The 22,752-nt window shown below is 42.4% G+C and overlaps 1 long non-coding RNA gene across 1 annotated transcript; it reads right to left on the bottom strand.

Annotated features, from left to right (window-relative positions):
• Positions 1-8,454: 8,454 nt before the first annotated feature.
• On the bottom strand, positions 8,455-18,060 carry LOC141129800 (uncharacterized). The gene is made up of 3 exons (XR_012241871.1): positions 17,253-18,060; positions 9,875-10,017; positions 8,455-9,794 (listed from the first exon to the last, which is right to left on the bottom strand). It is a non-coding gene; the product is annotated as an uncharacterized lncRNA (long non-coding RNA).
• Positions 18,061-22,752: the final 4,692 nt, after the last annotated feature.

Raw genomic sequence — 22,752 nt, 5'->3', positions numbered from 1 at the left:
GGTCTAGTGATGTCCATACCTCGACGGGTCAGGGCTGTTTTGGCAGCAAAAGGGGGGCCTACTCAATATTAAGTGGGTGATCATAAAAATTATGGCTGATTGGTGTAGTTATCAACATAACAAACACCAATGCTGTAAAAATTCTAAATATAAATTAGAATTGCTTTGGGTAAACTTTACCATTAGAGCTCAAATTGCCCTTACTGAAAATTTTTTTTTCCTTCTTTAATAGTGCGCAGCCACTTATTTGTGTTACCCCTGGGCACTGTAGAGCTCATTATATCTATAAACAATAATACAATAACTTCCTCCACTTCTATTCCACCCGCTTATTTCTCAGCATGCAGCTGCAGCCAGGCGAGAAGAAATAAGCAATGTTCGGAGTGTCTGCTGAAAATCAATGTTGACTCGTCTACCTTTAAGGCCATAAATCTCGGTGTCACAGAGGAAGAGAGAGAACACATATTCAGTATAAACCCATCAATCCGAGTGAGCTCACCGGGAAGCCTGTTTATTCTGGCTGCCCTTCCAGCAGACAGAAAACTGGGCAAGTTCATGAATCTGAACAGAATATGTCTGTGTGCGGGAGATGTATCTGTACTTAACTGTCCCTCCATATGTGTGAGACACGTTAGGTAGTGCCGTGTTTGTTACCAAGACTCTGCTTTATTGTTGGATACAGGTTTGTGCAGTTTAATGTGTTTAATGTCAGGTATTTTACTTAAAGCGTATTTCCACTTTTGCAGTCAAATTTGAAAAAAAAAAAAAAACATGCGTTCCCATTCACATTCATCCATAGCATACCTAAAAATGTTTTTTTTTTATTTCTTACCTTTTAGATGTTTCCAAGGAGAGGGTGTCATGGCTGATTCTAAGAATTTCTGGACAGTCTCACATGGGTTGATTTACTAAAACTGGAGAGTACAAAATGTTGTGCAGCTTTGCATAGAATCCAATCAGCTTCCAGGTTTTTTTTTTGTCAAAGCTCAATTGAAGTTGAAGATTATTGACTACCTTATTGACTACCATTCAGAGCTGCACCAGATTTTGCACTCTCCAGTTTTAGTAAATCAACCCCACAGTGTCTTTGTCCCCACAGAGACTGAGCTATCCCCCATTAATATACAATGCAGGAGGGCAGTTTCTAAATGTTTAAGCCTTTAGAGCAGACAGTGTTTAAATATAGTTTGCAGCTGATAATGAAAAACTGCAAACACAGTACAGACAGGGTTAATTATGGTAAACCAGGGGCGGACTGACCATTGAGCCACTCGGGCACTGCCCGAGGGCCCTGGGCCACTAGGGGGCCCCATCGGAGTTGCCAGCCTCAGTAAAACCAGGGACAGTATGTATAAATCTGTGTTTTTTTTTACATCTGTCTGTGTATACTGTGTGTACATGTATGTGTATACTGTGTGATTGTATACTGTGTGTGTGTATACTGTGTGGCCCCATAATCTCTGATTGCCTGGGGGCCCCATAATCTCCTATTGCCCGGGGGCCCCATAATCTCCTATTGTCCGAGGGCCCCATGAGTTACCAGTCCGCCCCTGTGGTAAACATTACTCCACAGCCCTCTCCTAAACATTACAAAGCAGGGAGGGCATGTAAAGATTTTTAAGCAAGAAAACAGCACATAAAAAAGGTGAAAAGCAATTTTAACCATTTTTTAAAGTTATACTATGTTAATGGCAACATTAAATGCATTTAAAAAAGGTGTTATCCCAAATGCATTAAGATAAAAACCTTCAGTGTGCAGCAGCCCCTTCTGCCCACCTAAGAGCCCTTGCACACTGGGGCGGCTAGCGGCCGAGAAAGGGTTAAATACCACCGCAAAGCGCCTCTGCAGAGGCGCTTTGCCGGCGGTATAGCCGCGCCGTCCCATTGATTTCAATGGGCAGGAGCGGTAAAGGAGCGGTATACACACCGCTCCGAAGATGCTGCTGGCAGGACTTTTTTTACCGTCCTGCCAGCGCATCGCTCCAGTGTGCAAACCCTCGGGGCTTTCACACTGGAATGAAAGCAGCGGCACTTTCGGGGCGGTTTGCAGGCGCTATTATTAGCGCAATAGCGCCTGCAAACCGCCCCAGTGTGCAAGGGCTCTTATATTTACCTGAGCCCCGTCCCAATCCAGCAATGATAAGAGACTCAGCTGTCCAGGACTGTCCCTCCTGATTGGCTGAGCCATTGGCTCCCGCTGCTGTCAATCAAAGTCAGTGAGCCAAGGAGGAGAGAGAGGGGGCGGGACCGAGCCATGTCTGCGTGTATGAATGGACACACAGAGCAGCGGCTCGGCATAGCAAACTGCTGGCTGTGGGGGCGCTCAACAAGAGTTAGGGGCCAGGAGTGTCGGTGAGGGACCCAAGAAGAGGAGGATCTGGGCTGCTCTGTGCAAAACCATTACACAGAGCAGGAAAGTATAACATGTTTGTTCACATTTTCAACCTCTCCCTCTCTTGTGGCATCTTCCCAAACTCTCTAAAACATGCGCTAGTCACCCCCATACTAAAAAAGCCCTCACTAGATCCCACCAATCTCAACAACTTACGTCCCATCTCCTTACTCTCCTTCTCCTCCAAACTTCTTGAAAGACTGGTCTACAACCGATTAAGCGACCATCTGACCATGAATAAACTTCTTGATCCCCTTCAGTCCGGTTTTCGCCCTCAACACTCCACGGAAACTGCTCTCCTTAAACTCTCAAATGACCTACTAATGGCTAAAGCCAATGGACACTATTCTGTACTACTTCTCCTGGACCTCTCTGCTGCCTTTGACACAGTGGACCACCCCCTCCTCCTCAAAAAACTCCACTCCTTTGGTCTCCGTGACTGTACTCTTCGCTGGTTCTCATCCTACCTATCCCACCGCTCCTTCAGTGTCACTTACAACTCTACTTCCTCTTCTCCTCTTCCTTTTTCCGTCGGGGTCCCCCAAGGTTCTGTTCTCGGACCTCTCCTTTTCTCAATCTACACCACCTCCCTGGGTCAATTGATTGCCTCCCACGGCTTTAAATATCATCTCTACGCTGATGACACCCAAATCTATCTCTCCACCCCCCAGCTCTCTCCATCTGTCTCCTCACGCATTACCAACTTATTAGCAGACATATCAGCCTGGATGTCACATCACTTTCTCAAACTCAACCTATCCAAAACCGAGCTCATGATATTTCCTCCCTCAGGTGCCACTTCCCCTGATCTCCCTGTCAAGATCAACGGCTCAACTATCAACCCATCTCCCCACACCAAGGTCCTATGTGTAATCCTGGACTCTGAACTAACCTTTCGACCCCACATTCTATCACTATCCAAAGCTTGCCGCCTCTGTCTTCGCAACATCTCCAAGATACGCCCCTTCCTAACCAATGACACCACAAAGCTTCTAATCCACTCCCTGGTCATCTCCCGCCTTGACTACTGCAACTCCCTCCTCATTGGTTTACCTCTAAATAGGCTATCCCCACTTCAGTCCATCATGAACGCTGCGGCCAGGCTCATCCACCACACAAACCGCTCAGCGTCTGCTACACCCCTCTGCCAATCCCTCCATTGGCTGCCACTCAGTCACCGAATTAAATTCAAGATACTAACTATAACTTACAAAGCCATCCACAACCTGGCCCCTAGCTACATCTCTAACCTAGTCACAAAATACCAACCTAATCGTTCTCTTCGCTCCTCCCAAGACCTCCTGCTCTCAAACTCCCTTGTCACCTCATCCCATGCTCGCCTTCAGGACTTCTCCAGAGCCTCCCCCATCCTCTGGAATGCTCTTCCCCAATCCGTCCGATTTTCTCCTACCTTATCCACTTTCAGACGATCCCTGAAAACTCATCTCTTCAGAGAAGCCTATCTGGCCCCCACCTAACAACTGTACATTTATCTTCTCAATCAGCACATCACCCACAGCTATTACCTCTTGTATCTCTTAACCTTCCCTCTTAGATTGTAAGCTCTAAGTGAGCAGGGCCCTCTGATTCCTACTGTATCAAATTGTATTGTATTTGTACTGTCTACCCTCAAGTTGTAAAGCGCTACGTAAACTGTTGGCGCTATATAAATATTGTATAATAATAATAATAATAATAATAATAATATTTAAACAAAAAAAACCCAAGATTTTAGTATCACTTTAAAGGTGGTTCCTTCTGCAGGAATTTCACATTTCTGACATGGCACAATATATAGTAACTATACTGAGCAAAATTATAAAAGCAACACTTTTGTGTTTGCCCCTATTTATGATGAGCTGAACGCAAATATCTATAACTTTTTCTATTGTACACAAAAGGCCTATTTCTCTCAAATATTGTTCACAAATCTATCTAGATTTGTGTTAGTGAGCACTTCTCCTTTGCCGAGATAATCCATCCACCTCACAGGTGTGGCATATCGAGATACTGATTAGACAGCATGATTATTGCACAGGTGTGCCTTAGGCTGGCCACAATAAAATGTGCAGTTTTACTGTATTGGGGGGGTTGGGAGGGTCCGAAAACCAGTCAGTATCTAGTGTGACTACCATTTGCCTCACGCAGTGCAGCACATCTCCTTCACATAGAGTTGATCAGGTTGTTGATTGTGGCCCGTGGAATGTTGGCCCATTCCTCTTTAATGGCTGTGCAAAGTTGCTGGATATTGGCAGGAACTGGAACACGCTGTCGTATACGCCGATCCAGAGCATCCCAAACATGCTCAATGAGTGACATGTCCGGTGAGTATGCTGGCCATGCAAGAACTGGGATGTTTTCAGCTTCCAGGGATTGTATTTCAGATCCTTGCAACATGGGGCCGTGCATTATCATGCTGCAACATGAGGTGATGGTCGTGGATAAATGGCACAACAATTGGCCTCAGGATCTGCTCACGATATCTCTGTGTATTCAAAATGCCATCAATAAAATGCATCTGTGTTCGTTGTTCATAGCATATGCCTGCCCATACCATAACCCCACCGCCACAACGGGCCACTTGATCTACAACGTTGACATCAGAAAACCGCTCACCCACACGACGCCATACACGCTGTCTGCCATCTGCCTTGTACAGTGATTCATCCGTGAAGAGAACACCTCTCCAAAGTGCCAGATGCCATCGAATGTGGGCATTTACCCACTCAAGTCGGTTACGATGACGAACTGCAGTCAGGTGGAGACCCCAATGAGGACAACAAGCATGTAGATGAGCTTCCCTGAGATGGTTTCTGACAGTTTGTACAGAAATTCTTTGGTTATGCAAACCGAATGTTGTAGCAGCTGTCCAGGTGGCTGGTCTCAGACGATCTTGGAGGTGAAGATGCTGGATGTGGAGGTCCTGGGCTGGTGTGGTTACAGGTGGTCTGAGACCGGTTGGATCTACTGCCAAATTCTCTGAAACGCCTTTGGAGACGGCTTATGGTAGAGAAATGAACATTCAATTCACGGGTAACAGCTCTGGTGGGCATTCCTGCAGTCAGCATGCCAATTGCACACTCCCTCAAAAATTGCGACATCTGTGGCATTGTGCTGTGTGATAAAACTGCACATTTTAGAGTGGCCTTTTATTGTGGCCAGCCTAAGGCACACCTGTGCAATAATAATGCTGTCTAATCAGCATCTTGATATGTCACACCTGTGAGGTGGATAGATTACCTCGGCAAAGGAGAAGTGTTCAATAACACAGATTTAGACAGATTTGTGTTGCGTTTATAATTTTGCTCAGTGTATATAATTTTTTTTTTTTAATTATCATTTATCATTAAAGCCCAAATGAACTTTCATTTTAAATCAGCTAAATTCCATGTGCATCCAAACAAAATGCGTACAATGTCTTGTAGTTCTTTTTTTTTTACAAAGCAGTCACAGTCTAAACAGAAAAGGCTGTCCCCTGTCAGCATGCTGTTGAGAATGATTCTTGCTCTCTGGGTGAAACCAGTGGTATCTCTTCACTGCTCCAATACACCTCCTATGAGTCAGAGCTAGAACTCTCCAAGCATCTGAAAGCTGAGTGGTCTTATGCTATGTACACACTCGGACATTCCGACAACAAAACCGTGGATTTTTTTCCAACGGATGTTGGCTCAAACTTGTCTTGCATACACACGGTCACACAAATGTTTTTGGAAACTCTGATCGGCAAGAACGCGCTGACGTACAACACGTACGACGGCACTAGAAAAAGGAAGTTCAATACCAAGTGCGCCACCCTTTGGGCTCTTTCTGCTAATCTCGTGTTAGTAGAAGTTTGGTGAGAGACGATTCGCGCTTTTCAGCCTTGTGCTTTTCAGTTCGTTACTGCTCTTCAGTTTGTGCTTGTGGTTTCGTATCTGTTTTTCAGTGCGTGTTGTCAGTTCATATCTGTTTTTCAGTGCGTTCTTGTCCGCTCATTTCTGATTTTCAGATTGTTCTTATCAGGCTTTTTCTGATTCTCAGTGCGTTCTGTTAGATCGTTCTGACCAGCCGACCATTTTCTAGCCATGTTGCGGGTACGTACTCGTCGTAGAGTTCGTGCTGTGCGGGGGCTTGGTGTTGGGGTTCTTACTTTGACCCAAGCCCAGTCCATACTCCAGGGTGAGTAGGAGTTCATGGACGAAGAATTGGTTGCTCCAGCGTGACCAATTCTCGCACATGCCTTTGTTGCCGCAGATCCGTGAGAATAATCCTGATGATTTCAGGAATTATCTCTGGATGACGGACCCCGTTTTTCACCGTATGTTGGCTTTGCTGTCCCCTTATATTACCAAGCAGGACACCTGCATGTGGCAAGCCATCACTCCCGAGCAGAGGCTCGTCGCCACCTTGCGGTACTTGGCAATGGGGAGAAGTCTGCAGGACATCAAGTTCTCAACAGGCATCTCCCCCCAGGCTCTGGGAATCATTATTCCAGAGACCTGTTCTGCCATCATAGAGGTCCTGCAGAAGGACTATATTAGAGTAAGTTTTATCCTTTAACATCACTTTCTATGTATTTAATGTTTGCTAATGTATTGTATTTATTTCATCATTCCCTAATTACCATGATTGTAATATGCTGTGAATGTCCTCTTTGTCCTCATGCATGCTGGAAGCTTTTAATGCTCCTTTTTTGTCCTTCATGCATATTTGCCTTCACTTACCTCCCTGACATGCTATCCTGGGCCCATACACACCTAGCCTAGTCATTAACAATGTATTTTGTCAGCTCCATTGTAGTGCTTACCCTAAACACCCCCTAAAATGTGTACAAATGTTATTTTTGTCCTTAAATTCAGGCAGAGTGCAAGAGGTTTTTTTGGGGGGGGGACAAAACTCTTTGGAACCCCCCCCCCCCCTTCAACCGCTAAGTCAGCTGATACCAATCTGCTGACTTTGCCAAACCCATGCACACTATACCTACCTCTTTTGTGGTCAGATTTATGGATGAATTCACCAAAGCATGTAGTGCAAGGGCCTGCCTGAATACTTTCAAATTGTACTGTTGAAAGTTTTATTCTCCTATTATCTTGATAGGTAATTGCAGAATGTTAAATGTGCTTCAATTTGTACAGTGTGTATTGATATTTTTGGAATATGACACTTCTTACCTGTCCAGTGGGCTGCCAATAGTGTAAGTAAGGAGGGTCTGACCAAAGTAAAACACATTATTTATGCATTCAGCTCGCAATGAAGTACAGAGGGTTACCTGTCCAAAACATCCCCCCCCCCACCATAAACTTTTTACAATGGGCCATCAGAGGGGGTGAGGAACCTGATAAGTGGACCTTATACTTTTGTGTTAAAATACTAATTTCAATAAATGTTATACTTATGTTGGCCAAGAATGTTTGTGTCTAATCTGCTTGCAATGTTTATGTGCAAAAGTACTTTACTATTTTTTTTTTTGCTTGTTTGACTCCACAGTTTCCTTCAAACCCACAGGAATGGCAGACTGTGGCATCCCAGTTTGCTCAGCAGTGGGACTTCCCAAACTGCGGAGGGTCAATCGATGGGAAATACGTCTGCATCGCCCCACCCCCCAACTCGGGGTCATACTATTATAATTATAAGGGGTTTAATAGTATTGTGTTGTTGGCAGTGTTGTCGGCGACATACGAGTTTTTGTATGTGGACGTGGGGAACAATGGACAGATGACGGATGGTGGAGTCATCGCCCAGACGGCTCCAGAATGGTGGCTTGGGCTTGCCGCCTGTTTGTGTTCATCGCTGATGAAGCGTTTGGGCTAGGTGACCATCTCATGAGGCCATTTCCGATGGAGACCCTCACTCCGGACCAGAGGGTTTTTAACTACCGGCTGGCCAGAGCCAGAAGAGTGGTGGAGAATGCTTTCGGAATAATGGCCAGCCAGTTTCCGCCTATTTCTGACACCAATCCACATGGTGAAATATAAACTGAACCATATTGTGCTTGCCTGCTGCAGTCTACACATTTTCTCCGCAAAAATGCTATAAACTATGTGGTCTCAGTTGGGGCTGAGGCTGGATTACCAAATAGTAATTTGACGGCACTTGAAACTGGCCGTCCTGGCTTGCCACTTCCCAAAGAGCCCGCGAAGTGAGACAAAATTATCTTGAGTACTTTGTGGGTAGGGGGGCCATTAATCTGCCAGCGAATGTGTGAAACATTTTTTTATTTTTTTTTTATTATAAACTGAACTAATATTTCATTTGATTTACTTACTCATTTGTGTTTCTTTTAGCTGTCTCCTAGGTTCTCCAATTGGCTTTTGTTTTTGGCCATTTACTTTAATAGTGCAAACGTAATTTATTTGGTGACAATCTCTTCTTCAGCTAATTATTATGTTGTGGGTCTGCTACACACACACTTTGTTTTTGTTGTTAATGTATGTAATGCATTAATGATAAAAATAATCATCCTTTTCACCACTATGAATTAATTGTTTTGATTCCCTGAAATGGCGTGATTGTGGCAAATTTTAGAGCACTGTGGGGGTTATTTACTAAAGGAAAATCCACTTTGCACTACAAGTGCACTGCAAGTAAATCACCCCCATTGGCACTGTAAACACCAACTTACTCCAAAAACTGGTATTGAGCATTGAAAGAAGAAGCCACACATTGTTGAGTATAAAACATTTTACTCCGTGCACATTCACATGTGTGTTAGAAAAGGGTTTTTGAACAAAGCAACATCTTTGGTGTATAACATTTTTAGGTTTGACAGTAGAAATATCCTTTTTTTGGTTAAAGAGACATGTTTCAAACCATAAAAACATACACAACTCAGGAACTTACAAAGTTCAACTTTGAAAAAGTGAAGGCAATATCAGACATTAGTATGTCTAAACTGTGTTGATCTTGCCTTCATCAGATGGGGTAATGTCACCCCTGTAAAAGCCACATTTTGAAGATGCACACAAATTGGGAGTCAAATGTGGATTTCACTCCTGATTCCAAGCCTAATGTCAACATATGCAAGCTCCTATCATGGGGGATCAATGGACGTGTTTCGGGGGTGCAACCCCTTCTTCTCACATACTTGAGTTGTGAGGAAGGGGTTGCACCCACAAAACGCGTACATTGATATCCCGTGATGGCAGATAGCACATGTTGACACACTGTGTGCATCTTCAAAATTTGGCTTTCAAATTACTTTAAAACTTGATTTAAAAGAACAATTTCCAGGACAAAACGGTAAATTTTTGTGTGTTTTAGATTCTGCCTAAAACATCAATGATGTTCTTCATTTTTTGTTGAACATCATTGATGTTTTCCTTTATCTTCTCTAAATCCCGATTGCACACCATGATCTCCCCAATGAGGATCTGTGCACTTGCACTGGTAAAATTAGTTTCTTCTTCCACAACATCCACATCACCTAAAATAAAAAAAAACACCATGTATTATAAATATGCAGGCATCCATCTATTACCTGAAGCTGTGGTCTCAGACACTCACCTGTTGTGGTTACCATTTCACCCAATTCATGTACCTCGGAATCTACATCCTCAGGTTGTGGTGTGGGGATTTCCCCTTCTTTAGGAGGTGTGGTGTTCTTGGTGTCCTCAGATGTCCCTTGGTGTCCTCAGATAATCTTTTCTCTATGTGAATATAAAAAAAGGTATACTTAGCACACAGCTATTTGAGGCAAGAAATAGGAATATGAAACATTGCTTGGAAGTGTCGTACATTTGTCTGTTTTGGCTGAGTTCCAAGTTGGAGACATGATTTTTTTCCCTTTCCCATTTTTTTCCCTTTCCTAAAGCTGTAATCCTTACCTTTTTTGGTAAAGTTTCACACCTGGATACACCCCTAGTATCCACTGGAGCACCTGCGTGTCTTTCCGCCATGTGCTCTCCCACTGCGCCGAAAGAGAAGGGGTGGGGAATATACTAGAAAGAAGGTCAGGGGCAGAGTTTCACGCATGTGCAGTGTATATAAAGCATGCGTCATACGTACGATCTGTGAGTGGAGGATGGAGTTAGTAAGCGCCGATCATGCAAACGAAGGTACCATTTTAACTTGGGGCATCAGTGGCCTATACTGCTTATAGATTGAGGCCTATATTGGGACAAGATTAGGAGAGTTTAGACTGACATTAGGGTTTGCCTTGTGTTGTGTCTTGCAGAGAATATGGATTAATTCATGATCATGACTTCCTCCCCAACTTCATTGATAAGTACAGGGAGCTGCCCTGTCTGTGGCAAGTGAAACACCCATTTTATAATAACAAACTAAAGAGGAAGGCAGCGCTTGATCAACTGTTGGAATTGGTGAAGCCGGTGATTCCCACGGCAGACATCACCTACTGTATTTGAAGTGCAAAATTGGTGGCCTGAGGAGCACGTATAATAGGGAGCACAAGAGAGTCCAGGATTCCATGAGATCAGGAGCAGCAGCAGATGACGTTTATGTCCCCAGGCTCTGGTACTACGACAGACTGCGGTTTTTGTCAGACCAGACTGAAATCAGGCAATCACTATCAACCCTTCCTTATACTCTTCCTTCCACCTCAGCTGAGGCTTCCAAAGTCCAACCTGGGCCTTCCACCCAGGAAGATGTGGAGGAGCCCAGCTTGAGTCAGGTATAGCATTGTTCAACATATTTCTTGACCAAAAATTAATTATGTTAACTAGATGTTATTATTGAGCACTAATTTCTGATTTAACAAAGTGGTTTACATACAGTATCAATAGACAGTAGTATTAAAAAATGATTGGGACAAGAATGAAAAATGCTGGGGTCAGAAGGATAGTCTTTTCTATTTGTTAACATTCAATTTGCAACAGTGATGAGCTCTAAATTGTGTGTGATTGATGACCAAAAAACTAAAACTATGTCCCATTTTCTTGCACAGGAAAGTCTCAGCCAGGAGGAGGCTGTGGAAAGTCTCAACCAAGAGGTGGCGGGGGAAAGTGGCAGCCAGGAGGTGGCCAGGGAAAGTGGCAGCCTGGAGGTGGCCAGGGAAAGTGGCAGCCAGGAGGTGGCCAGGGAAAGTGTCATGCCATGCCCAGTAGCCTGACCGAATCCCAGGTTCCTCCCCTCCACCTTCCAACAAAAAGGCCCAGGAAGGGGAGGAACGTGGAGGAGTCAGCGCTTGGTTTGATTCAGCAGGCTACTGCGGTCCTCACAAACACCTCTAATGTCCAGTGAGGCCTTTGCGTGTATGACGGCCAGTAAGATGCAGGAAATGGAGGTGGGCCAATGCCTCATCAGTGAGGAGCTCATATTTCAGGTCCTAAATAAGGGGATGAGGGGCGAACTCACCAAGAAAAGTTACGTATGTGAGTTGGACCATACTCTTCCTCCACCTCCTGCCACAACTCCAACACCACAGCCACAGCCTGGAAGGAAGCATACAAGGAAGTCTTGAGAGCGATGGCCTGGGTTCGGTCTGGTCTGGCAAAAGACGCAGGCTGTGGTAAGACCACAGCCTAGGGACATATATGTCATCTGCTGCTGCTCCCGATCTCTCGGAGTCCTGGACCGCATTGTGCTCCCTATTAAATGGACTCCTCAGGTTACCAATTTGGCCTGTCAAATAATTAATGTCTGCCCTGGGGTACAAAGGCTTTGCCAATTTCAACAGTTTATCCAGTGTTGCCTTCTTCTTTATTTTGTTATGACCCCTAATAATTTTTTTTTTACAAATCCTTGGTTATATGTTTTACTTCAAAAAGGACAGTTTGTTTGTGAGTAGGTAGGTACATTTCAAAAATACAATGTCAAATTAACAAGGGACACCAACACCAACCAACCTCTTTGAGGTTAAAAAATACAAGATAATAATGGTGTTTTGGTAACTTGACACACAAAACGACAAAAAATATTATGGAGATCACTAGAAAAAAAAAAAAAAACAAAATCAGGAGATCTTGATAAAAAAAAGTAGATCATTCTAAAAAATAAAATAAAAACATTATTCTGGAGATCTGGCGAAAAAAAAAAAAATATTCAGGAGATCACGAGAAATAATAAAGAAATCAGTTTGTCAGAACTGTGTGTGAATATCAGCAGCAAAGCAATTTCATTATTCTAGCATTTTAAAGAAGAAGAGAATGCGCTGCATTGAAATATTTCAAAATTTGCAGCATGACGAATGTGCTATCTCCATTACGAATGGTAGTTTTACCAGACCGAGCGCTTCCGTCTTGTGCTTGATTCAGAGCATGCGTGGAATTTTGTGCCTCGGACTTGTGTACACATGCTCGGAATTTCCGACAACAACGTTTTTTGGCGGAAAATTTGAGAACCTGCTCTCAAACAGTTGTTGTCCGAAATTCCGTCAGCAAATGTCCGATAGAGCATACACACAGTCGGAATTTCCGAAAACATGCTCACATCGAACATTTGCCATCGGAAAATCTGATCATGTGTACGGCCCATTAGAGTGCTCAGTTTTCAGTCTTAGAGCTAATTGGGGATAGATGCAGCATCTGGAACGATGCTGCATCCACATAGTCTAAAAAAAAAAAAAATACCAAGCTTCTCTTTTAACATAGAAAATACACTCAACGGCCACTTTATTGTGTACACCTTGCTAGTACTGGGTTTGACCCCCTTTTGCCTTCAGAACTCCTTTAATTCTTCATACCATAGATTCAACAACATGTTGGAAACATTCCTCAGAGATTTTGGTCCATATTGACATGATAGCATCACGCAGTTGCAGATTTATTGGCTACACATCCATGATGCGAATCTCCCATTCCTCCACATCCCAAAGGTGCTCTATTGGATTGAGATATGGTGACTGTGGAGGCCATTGGAGTACAGTGACCTCATTGTCATGTTCAAGAAACCAGTGGTGAGATGATTTGAGCTTTGTGACATGGTGCATTATTATCCTGCTGGAAGTAACCATCAGAAGATGGGTACATTGTAGTCATAAAGGGATGGGCATGGTCAGCAACAATACTCAGGCAGGCCGTGGTGTTTAATCAATGCTTAATTGGTACTAAGGGGCCCAAAGTGTGCCAAGAAAATATCCCCCACACCATTACACCACCAGCCTGGGGTTTCATTTTTGCTATGAACATGCTATGTGTTAGAAATATCTTATAAATGGACAACTTTGTGTAAAAAAAATGCGTTTTCATTTTTTTTCCACATTTTCCAAAAACTTCTGGAAAAAAATAAACCGTTCAAAAGACTCATTATGTCTCATAGATTATATGTTGGGGTGTTAGCTTTCCAAAATGGGGTCATTTTGTGGGTGTTTCCATTGTCCTGGTGCTCTAGGGTCTTCAAAAGTGTAATAGGTGTTTGAGAAATGAGATGTGTAATTTATTCTTGTAGAACACCTGAAGGTGCTACTTCAATGTTGGGCCTCTGTATATGGCCAGGCTATGTAAAAGTCTCACACATCTGGTATCGCCATACTCAGGAGGAGTAGCAGAATGTATTTTGGGGTGTCATTTTTGCTTCGTACATGCTGTGTGTTAGAAGTATCTTATAAATGGACAACTTTGTGTAAAAAAAAATGCGTTTTCATTTTTTTTCCACATTTTCCAAAAACTTCTGGAAAAAAATGAACCGTTCAAAAGACCCATTATACCTCATAGATTATACGTTGGGGTGTTAGCTTTCCAAAATGGGGTCATTTTGTGGGCGTTTCAATTGTTCTGGTGCTCCAGGGTCTTCAAAAGTGTAATAGGTGGTTGAGAAATGAGATGGGTAATTTATTGTTGTAGAACACCTGAAGGTGCTACTTCAATTTTCGGCCTCTGTATGTGGCCAGGCTATGTAAAAGTCTTACACATGTGGTATCACTATACTCAGGAGGCATAGCAGAATGTATTTTTGGGTGTCATTTTTGCTATGTACATGCTGTGTGTTAGAAGTTGTCAATTGTCCTGGTGCTCCAGGGCCTTCAAAAGTGTGATAGATTGTCATCAAATGAGATGTGTAATTTCTGCTCCTAGAAAGCCTGGAGGTGCTACTTGCATGTTGGGCCTCTGTATGTGGCCAGGCTGTGTAAAAGTCTAACACATGTGGTATCGCTACACTCAGGAGGAACAGCAGAATGTATTTTGGTGTGTCATTGTAAGTATGCATGTGCTGTGTGAGAGAACTAACTTGTTATTATGACAATTTTATACAAAAAAAAAATTCTTCATTTTCCCAAGAATTGTGGGAAAAAATTACAACTTCAAAAAATTCACCATGTCTCTTACTAAATACCTTGGAATGTCTACTTTCCAAAAAGGGGTCATTTGGGGGGTATTTGTACTTTCCTGGCTTGTTAGGGTCTCAAGAAATGAGATAGGCCGTCAGTACATCAGATGTGATCAGATGTGATCAATTTTCAATGATTTGCACCATAGCTTGTAGACTCTATAACTTTCACAGAAACCAAATAATATACACTAATTTGGGTTATTTTTACTAAAGATATGTAGCAGTATAAATTTTTGCCCAACTGTATGAAGAAAATGATTTCTTTGCAACATTTTTAGATAGAAACTAAAAAAAAGTTTTTTTTTCAGAATGTTCTCTCTTTTTATTGCTTACATTGCAAAAAATAAAAAAACCCAACGGTGATTAAATACCACCAAAAGAAAGCTCTGTTTGTGAGAACACAATGATAAAAATTTTGTTTGGATACAATGTAGCATGAATGAGTAATTATCATTCAAAGTGTGAGAGCGCTGAAAGCTGAAAATTGGTCTGGGCAGGAAGGGTGTATAAATGCACTGAATGCATATTGAAGTGGTTAAAGCTGAATTCTGGGATAAACAAATATTGTCTAAGGAGTCATGTGTATTTTTTCTCGAATCTTGGTGTGCTTTGTGTATTTCTTCCAGATCTGTACAGTAATCTATTGTGAAACTTTCCCTTGATGCAGGAGCTTCCTGTAATAAGGACCAGTCACTGCTGCTCTCCCTCTTTGTGCTGGGTGACTGGTCTTGTCTCCGCCCCCTCCTTTAGTTTTCTACAGACAGGCAGACTGTAGTGGGTGGGGCCTTCTGGGCTCCTCCCACATCTCTGTTCTCTGCAGGGGCTATGTACAGTGATAATGTCACTGCTACTTTTACAAGATAATAACTGAGTGTGCAAATCCATGTGATGTTTTGAATTTATATCCTTTGTAGCTATTGAAGAATTTATTTGCATGAAAGATTTTGTGCTGCCTTTGCTGCCTTTAAATAAACCTTTTTTGAATGGTGTTTTTATATGAGCACTTTTGTAGGCATTGGAAGATAACTGCACAACAGCGAGTACAGCATAGTCCATACAGTTCACCTATATTCAGTATATGTAGAGATAAGGAGAGAAAGACTAAACAGGGTGTTTTTCTTGATTAACCGAGGGTACTTTTAAAAATGTTTTGCCTTTTGCACAATATAACCATCTATGTCGTCCATTGTGAGCTCAGCCTAATAATCAAAGAAGGGCATTTCAGAGCAGACAGACAAGAGAGGCTTCATCAGAGATTCCTAAGACAGAGAGTCACCATGCAAATACATTTAGTAACCATAAAGATTGGGAAAGGTTCCAGCTTTTATCATATATCAGCATGTATGTAGAAGAGGGGTATTAGCGTGAGTGATGTTTTGGCCAGGATAATGTTTTCTATCTCTTTGCTTTATGTTCAAGACGGTGGAATTTTTAAAGAAAGTTTATGAAAAAAATCTGTAAAGAGAGATCATCCATAAAATAGTGATACACTCTTTTTACAAACTATACATGTTTCCATAATTCTTCTTGACTATAGTTAAAGCCACACTGAACGCCAGTTTAAAAAAAAAAAATCTATTTAGGTTGTATTCTTAACTCCAAAAAATATGTTAATTGCTCTCCACCTCCTCCAAAATCCCCAGATTCCTTTTTTTTGCTGCTGTGATCCGACTTCCTAGGTGGCTACGTTTGTTCTCTCTCATTTCTAAGATAGACTAGGGACTTATGACTAAAGTTTGCCATACATGGATCAAAATTCTGCCAGCTCGGCAGGGACCAGACACATTCTGATTCATTAGTGGCCAGTCTGTTTGAACAGAAATCAATCCACCAATTGACTTCTGTTCTACCGTCCTGTAAATTTCCGCTTGTTTAGCGCTGCAGGCAATAGACTGCAGAGCTGATCTGTGTGTTCTGATGGCGGGGAGTGTACCCTCTGTCAAAATACATTGACACAGCGGGAGGGATTGCTAATTGATTGAAAACAACTGACCATAGGCGTGAGCAAGGGGTGTGCCAGGTGTGCCTGGGCACACCCTAATCCTGTGGTTGGCAACCGCCAATGACTGGCAGGTTACAGGTAAACCACAATTCTTCCTTGCTGACCCTCAGAACCTGGACAGGAGAGGTGGCTGGGGTGGAGTTTAGTGGAACCGATCTGTATTTTCCTCCTGCAGTAGCTGAAAGTAGGCTTCTCCTCCTCTCCCTCTCATCAACATTCAGCTGCCACAGGAGGAAAATACAGGAGGGATCTGTACCAATATATGCCACCCCCCGCCATCCCTCCTTTCCCTGTTCCTCTTCCTTCTGTTGCCCGGGTCCCCCTGTGTGCTCCCTGGCTCCCCCTTCCTCCCATTGTTTCAAGATGGAGAGTGGGGAAGAGGCCGGTAAAGGCATATGTGTTGGAGCTTTGGGGTGCACACCCTAATGCAATAGGCTGCGCACACCTATGCAACTGACCCATGTATGGCCAGCTTTATGGATTGTTGGTGTGCATAGAACATGTGCACTGTTAGTTCCAAACAAACGAAAGAGTGAGCGTGTGTGTGGGGTGGGGGTGGGGGGTTGGTTAGAGGTCCAGGAGCTCACAAAGGACGTTACAAGGAGGTAGAAAAACATAGTAAGTAATACAGATACTCCTCGTTTAATGACTTACCTGTTTAACGAGTACTCGGACTTACGACCAGCTCTCCCAACCCGTGCAGGACGTTATGTCATCACTCTGCATCAGCCTCGTTCTCACTCCTGGCCTGTTGTTTTACAGGTATGTACTTTACTGTACTCGGTTCTCCTAAATGCCCGTTCCAGCGTTCTTTATACTGTACTGTTTTATGTCTTATGTTTTATACTTTATTGTTTTATGTCTTTATGTACAGTAATGCAATGTGTGCTCGTACTGTACAGGTATTGCTCACACCGTGTCAAAAAAAAAAAAAAAAGCGTGCTTGCAGCTGCAGAAAGTGCTCAGAAAAAAAGAAAAGCTATAGATATGAAATGAAGATCATTAAAGTGTTTGTTAAACCAAAAAAAAGAAATAGATTTCCTGGTCCCTTAAAGCAGATTAAACAGCACAGTGCTTGTGCTGTGTAATCTGCCCCCATCTAAACTAAAAAACCTCCCTGAACCTGCCACTTCCTGTGTCCCCTCTCTGTACTGACCACGATAACCACGGCTGATCAGTTTGCGTCCCTGTGTCATATGCAGTTGTGCTCTCTGCTCTCCTCTCTCCCCCTCACCCCCTCCTTCCTGCCTGTCAGCTGGTGTCTGTGTGTCTCTGTCTCCACCTTCCCAGCCGATATTAGTAAAATTAAAAATTTTAAATGCTCACTGCCAGCCCCTCTATTATATCCTGGCATAGCACACCGCATTAGTCTTTTATAAAAACAAGCATTGTAAATACTGATTTAGTGCGATCTTCAGGCCGGTCACCTGACTCTCAGTCGGTTTCCAGGGCTACTGCAGGAGAGGCTGAGTGGCCATGTGATCTCCCCAGCTGACGTCAGAGGAAGATCTCGGCCCCTCCTGCAGAAGCCATCCATCGGATGTATACAGTGGCCACGAGTCATGTGACTGGCCTGAACATCGTTCTAAATCAGTATTTACAATGCTCGTTTTTATAAAAGACTATTGCAGTGTGCTATGCCAGGTTCTAATAGAGGGTCTGGCAGTGCTTTACATATTTGACTTAACAAACACTTTAAGGACTATAAGGCTGGCAAGAAAGTTAAAGAAATAGCAAGTGAATTAGAACTTGCACATTCTACCATTTCAACAATCCTAAATGATAAGGATAGAATGAGAGAGGCAGTAAAAGCAACGACAGGATATCAAGCCATAATAACTAGGCAGCGGAAAGGCCTCATTCATGAAATGGAGAAATTGCTGGCGTTATGGATTGACGACCAAATAGAAAAAGAATGCCAATTAGTTTTTTATTGATTCAAATCAAAGCATGCGGTATTTTTGAGAATTTGAAAGTGCACAAAGGAGAATCGACTGAAACATTTACAGCATGCGCCATAGATGTTTTCAAAGGTTTTGTGGGAGATTCAACCTCCATATTTGGAGTATGAGAAAGCTGCAAGTGCAGATGTGGAAGCAGCTGAAAAATTTGTGGTTGAATGGGATAAAAGCACAGAAAAAGGTGGCTACTGTCCAGAGCAGATATTTAATGTCAATGAAACTGGACTTTTTTGAAAAAATGCCCAAAAGGTTCTACATACACAAAGAAGATAAAACAATGCCGGTTTTAAGGCTTTTAAAGACAGGGTCACGTTGTTGTTGGGAGGAAATGTTGCTGGGTTCAAGTTAAAGCCTCTTGCATCTATCATTCACAGAACCCATGTGCATTGAAGCAGGTTAGTTAACACACACTGCCAGTTTATTATTGTGCAAATAAAAAAGCATGGATGACTCAAGCTTTATTTGATGACTGGTTCATCAATTGTTTCATACCCTCGGTCAAGCATTATTGTCAGCAAAAGGGTGTTCCCTTTAAAATTATCCTTCTGCTTGATAATGCCCCAGGCCATCCCCAGCATCTTGATGACCTACACCCAGACTTAAAGGTAGTGTATCTGCCTAAAAACACAACTGCTATCCTATAACCCATGGATCAGTAGCAACATTCAAGGCCTACTATTTGCACACCAAAGCACCAAAGCTGTCGCAGCAACTGAAAATGATGAAGTTACCCTTCGTGATTTTTGGAAAGCTTACAACATTTTACACTGCATAAAAATCAATGCATCAGCTTGGGAGGGAGTAACAGGAAAGTGTATGGAGGGTATATGGAAAAAATGCTTGAAATGTTTTGTGAACAATAGCGAAGGGTTTGATGAAACAAATGTTGAAGTTATAAATCAAAAACATGTGCAACTTGCTAAGATGCTTGACTTAGATGTTGAAGTGACATATATTAAATAATTAGTGGAATTTGTTGAGTAAGAGCTAAGTAATGAAGATTTAACAGAGTTGGAAGCACAGCAGCACTTAGAACAGGAAGAGGAAGAAAAGGAGGAAACAATGGAAGAAGTACAAAAGAAGTTCACAGTCAGGGTGTTAGCTGGCATGTTCTCAAAAGTGACTGCAGCTTTATTACAATTAGAGAGTATGGACCCCAATGTTGAAAGATTCTCTAAAGTTGAACGCCAGATGAAGGAACTTATGCAATGTTATTGTGAAATTTATGATGAGAAAAAAGAAAATTACAAAGAACCTTAATAGAATTCTTCTTGCAAGCTACCCCTACCAGTTCTATCATTTCCTTGTCATCTTCTCCCTCATCTACAACTCCTGATGACCCTGCTGGTAACTCCAATGATGACACTGTGGACCCTGCTGGTAACTCCAATGATGACACTGTGGACCCTGCTGGTAACTCCAATGATGACACTGATGACCCTGCTGGTAATTTTAATGATGACACTGATGACTCTGAAGCACTTTCACTCTTTGAAGGATTTGATGACTAAAATGTTACTCTAAATGTCTACTGTATACGTTTACTTTTTGGGCACTGTACATCATTGTATCCTGTACAGTACAGTATTTTTATTGTTTATATTTTTGTATGTATTGTTTATTTTTCTGTACTTATGCAAAGTAAAACCACGTTATTGGAGTTGGAGTTTTGTCTTTAGACCTTTTTTTAGAATACAGTACAGTGTAGTAGTTAAGAATGCTTAAAATATTGATTACTTCTCGTTCAACGAACAATTCGACCTGGTAGCTGGAATGGAACCTGGTGAGTGAGGAGTACCTGTATTTTCATGAAAAATAGATTACACAGCCATTAAAGTGGTCGTTACCCTAAAAAAAAAAAAAATAACAAAAAAATGGATCCTGTTGCTTTAAAGCAGGGGTAGGCAATATCGGGCCTCCAGCTGTTTCGAAACTACAAGTCCCATGAGACATTGCAAGACCCTGACAATCACAGGCATGACTCCTAGAGGCAGAGGCAAGATGGGATTTGCAGTGTGCTGGCGATTTGCTGGCGTGTTGAGGTTGCCTACCCCTGCTTTAAAGCATGAATAACAGCCCAGTGCTTGTGCTGTATAATTTGGCCCTTTGTATCATCTAAAATACCTTGCTGATCTTGCCTGGTTCTGCCCTCCCACTAGTAAACTGACCACGGTTTATCATGGCTGCTGAACCCTGACACCGTGTTCAGTTTACGTGCCTCCATCATCTGCTGTCTCCTCCATCCTCCTCTGTGCGGTGGGCAGCCAGGTGTGCCCCGAGCAGCGCTCTGAAATAAAGCATTATTTTTTTTTAAACACAGACACTGGGCACATAACCTTATTGAACACTAGGGGTTTCTATGAGGAGAACACAGTGGCTTTACAATCACTTTAAGTAGTCTCTGTAGTAGTATGAATTTTTTTGGGAGAATAAGGATATAATTTAGTGTCACTAAAACTCTAGGCAAGCAGTTTAATGCATATTCAAAATACGCATATGTAAACTATCTTCTGTGCCAAAGGATATATAATTCTGCTCAGTGAGTCTTTGATCAAGACAGAGCAGTCAGGCCCTGTTGTAGCAGCACTGGTGAAAATTAAGCCGGCCATAGGCAGATGGAAATTCAACCATTTTAGCAGGAACTGCACAAATTTTGATCCATCAATAGGCAAGCTGGTTGTACTGAAGTGGATCTATCGATCCACTTCAGTACAAGCAGCCTATTGGGTTTTTTAGTTAGATCCCTGCCGGTGGCTATAGCAGGCCAGCAATAGATCAAAAAAATGGGGGAGCAAATTGCAAGTATGTAAATGTACAGTATGATGTATGCAGTAAAAGAGATGTAATTCTTATCTGTCTTGGAGGAGAAAAAGGACCGAGAAAAATTGTTGGTCCTTTTTGAGTTAAAGATATTACATGAATAGATTTTTTTTTTAAAACCACAGTACAGTGTCACTTTAAACTTAAGGATGAAACAGTCATATTATATGCGGAAGGCCATGACATAGAGTTGGTTGAATAGAGAAAGAAGACTGACAGTTCTAAAACAATTGCTTGAAAAGAGTTTTTTACAATGTCATCAAATGTAAACCAAACCCGAGCACATGCCCCTTCTCTGATTTCTCTGTATTTACCTATTCAGCACCACATTGTTGTATTAGGTTGCCTAAGTAAATTTTGTTTGAAGTCTGTCCTCAGGTAACTTCCTTTTCTAGACTGAGCCATTCATAAAACCGGGATAAGAACACAATTAAAAAATGGAGGTTGGGAAGATTTGGGAATTAAAGGAAAAACAAACTATTAGATAGAAAAGCCAGCCAGATAACAGGAGTAGACAGAATGGCCTGGATTAGCCTGACAAAAGAACAACTAAACAAAGAGATAAGGACTTTGAGGCTGTACAGGGACTCGGGAAAAGACAGATTACATGTTATGGATGGGAAGGGAAAGACATCCAGAAATACACACTAATACAGAGGTGACTTAGATCACTGACATTGTTCTTTGTAAGGTTGGAAGCAGAAAACTCCATATAAAAGAATAAATAAATAAAATAATATAAGATGGGCATATCCAACCAATGGGAAAGAAGTCTGTGATTTATCTGCATTAAAAAGCAAAACAAACTGATGTTTGTGTTTAAAATGGATATTCTAACTATCCATCAGTATTTTACTACATGCAAATGTCTCTTCTACAGGTATTTATATAGCGTGACAATTTATGCAGCACTTTACATACAGTATATTGTACATTTACGTCAGCCCCTGCCCTCCAGAAGCTTACAATCTAAGGTTCCTACCTCCCATGCATACATACCCATGTGGGCTGGTCAGGGTGAAAGGGTGGTCAACACATCCTCCATGTTTCCCTCCTTGTTGGGTGCCAAGCAAGGGTCACATGAGAGGCCTTCTCCAGCGTGGGTTCTTCTGGGCTACGCTAGGCCCCTGTGACAGGTTTACTTTACTATACATGTGGTACCGTGCGGTTTTCATCAATGCCCTGGGACAAGGCTGAGACCACCATAGGGGAATACTCAACCCCAAGGCAGGCCTCTACAATTAAAGATGAATGTACAATGTGTACACTTGCACTACAACTGTTCTCCAGTCAACTCTGAGGTCCCTGTGACAATGTACACCTTCTCCGTAACTTGCATTTAGGAGGGACATGCTGAGCCTTGTCCACATCCA

The sequence above is a fragment of the Aquarana catesbeiana genome, linkage group LG02 (assembly GCF_042186555.1).
Source record: "Aquarana catesbeiana isolate 2022-GZ linkage group LG02, ASM4218655v1, whole genome shotgun sequence".
Classification (NCBI taxonomy): domain Eukaryota; kingdom Metazoa; phylum Chordata; class Amphibia; order Anura; family Ranidae; genus Aquarana; species Aquarana catesbeiana.
Note: the sequence above shows the minus strand (reverse complement) of the source record. Positions and strands in the feature narration are given on the sequence as shown.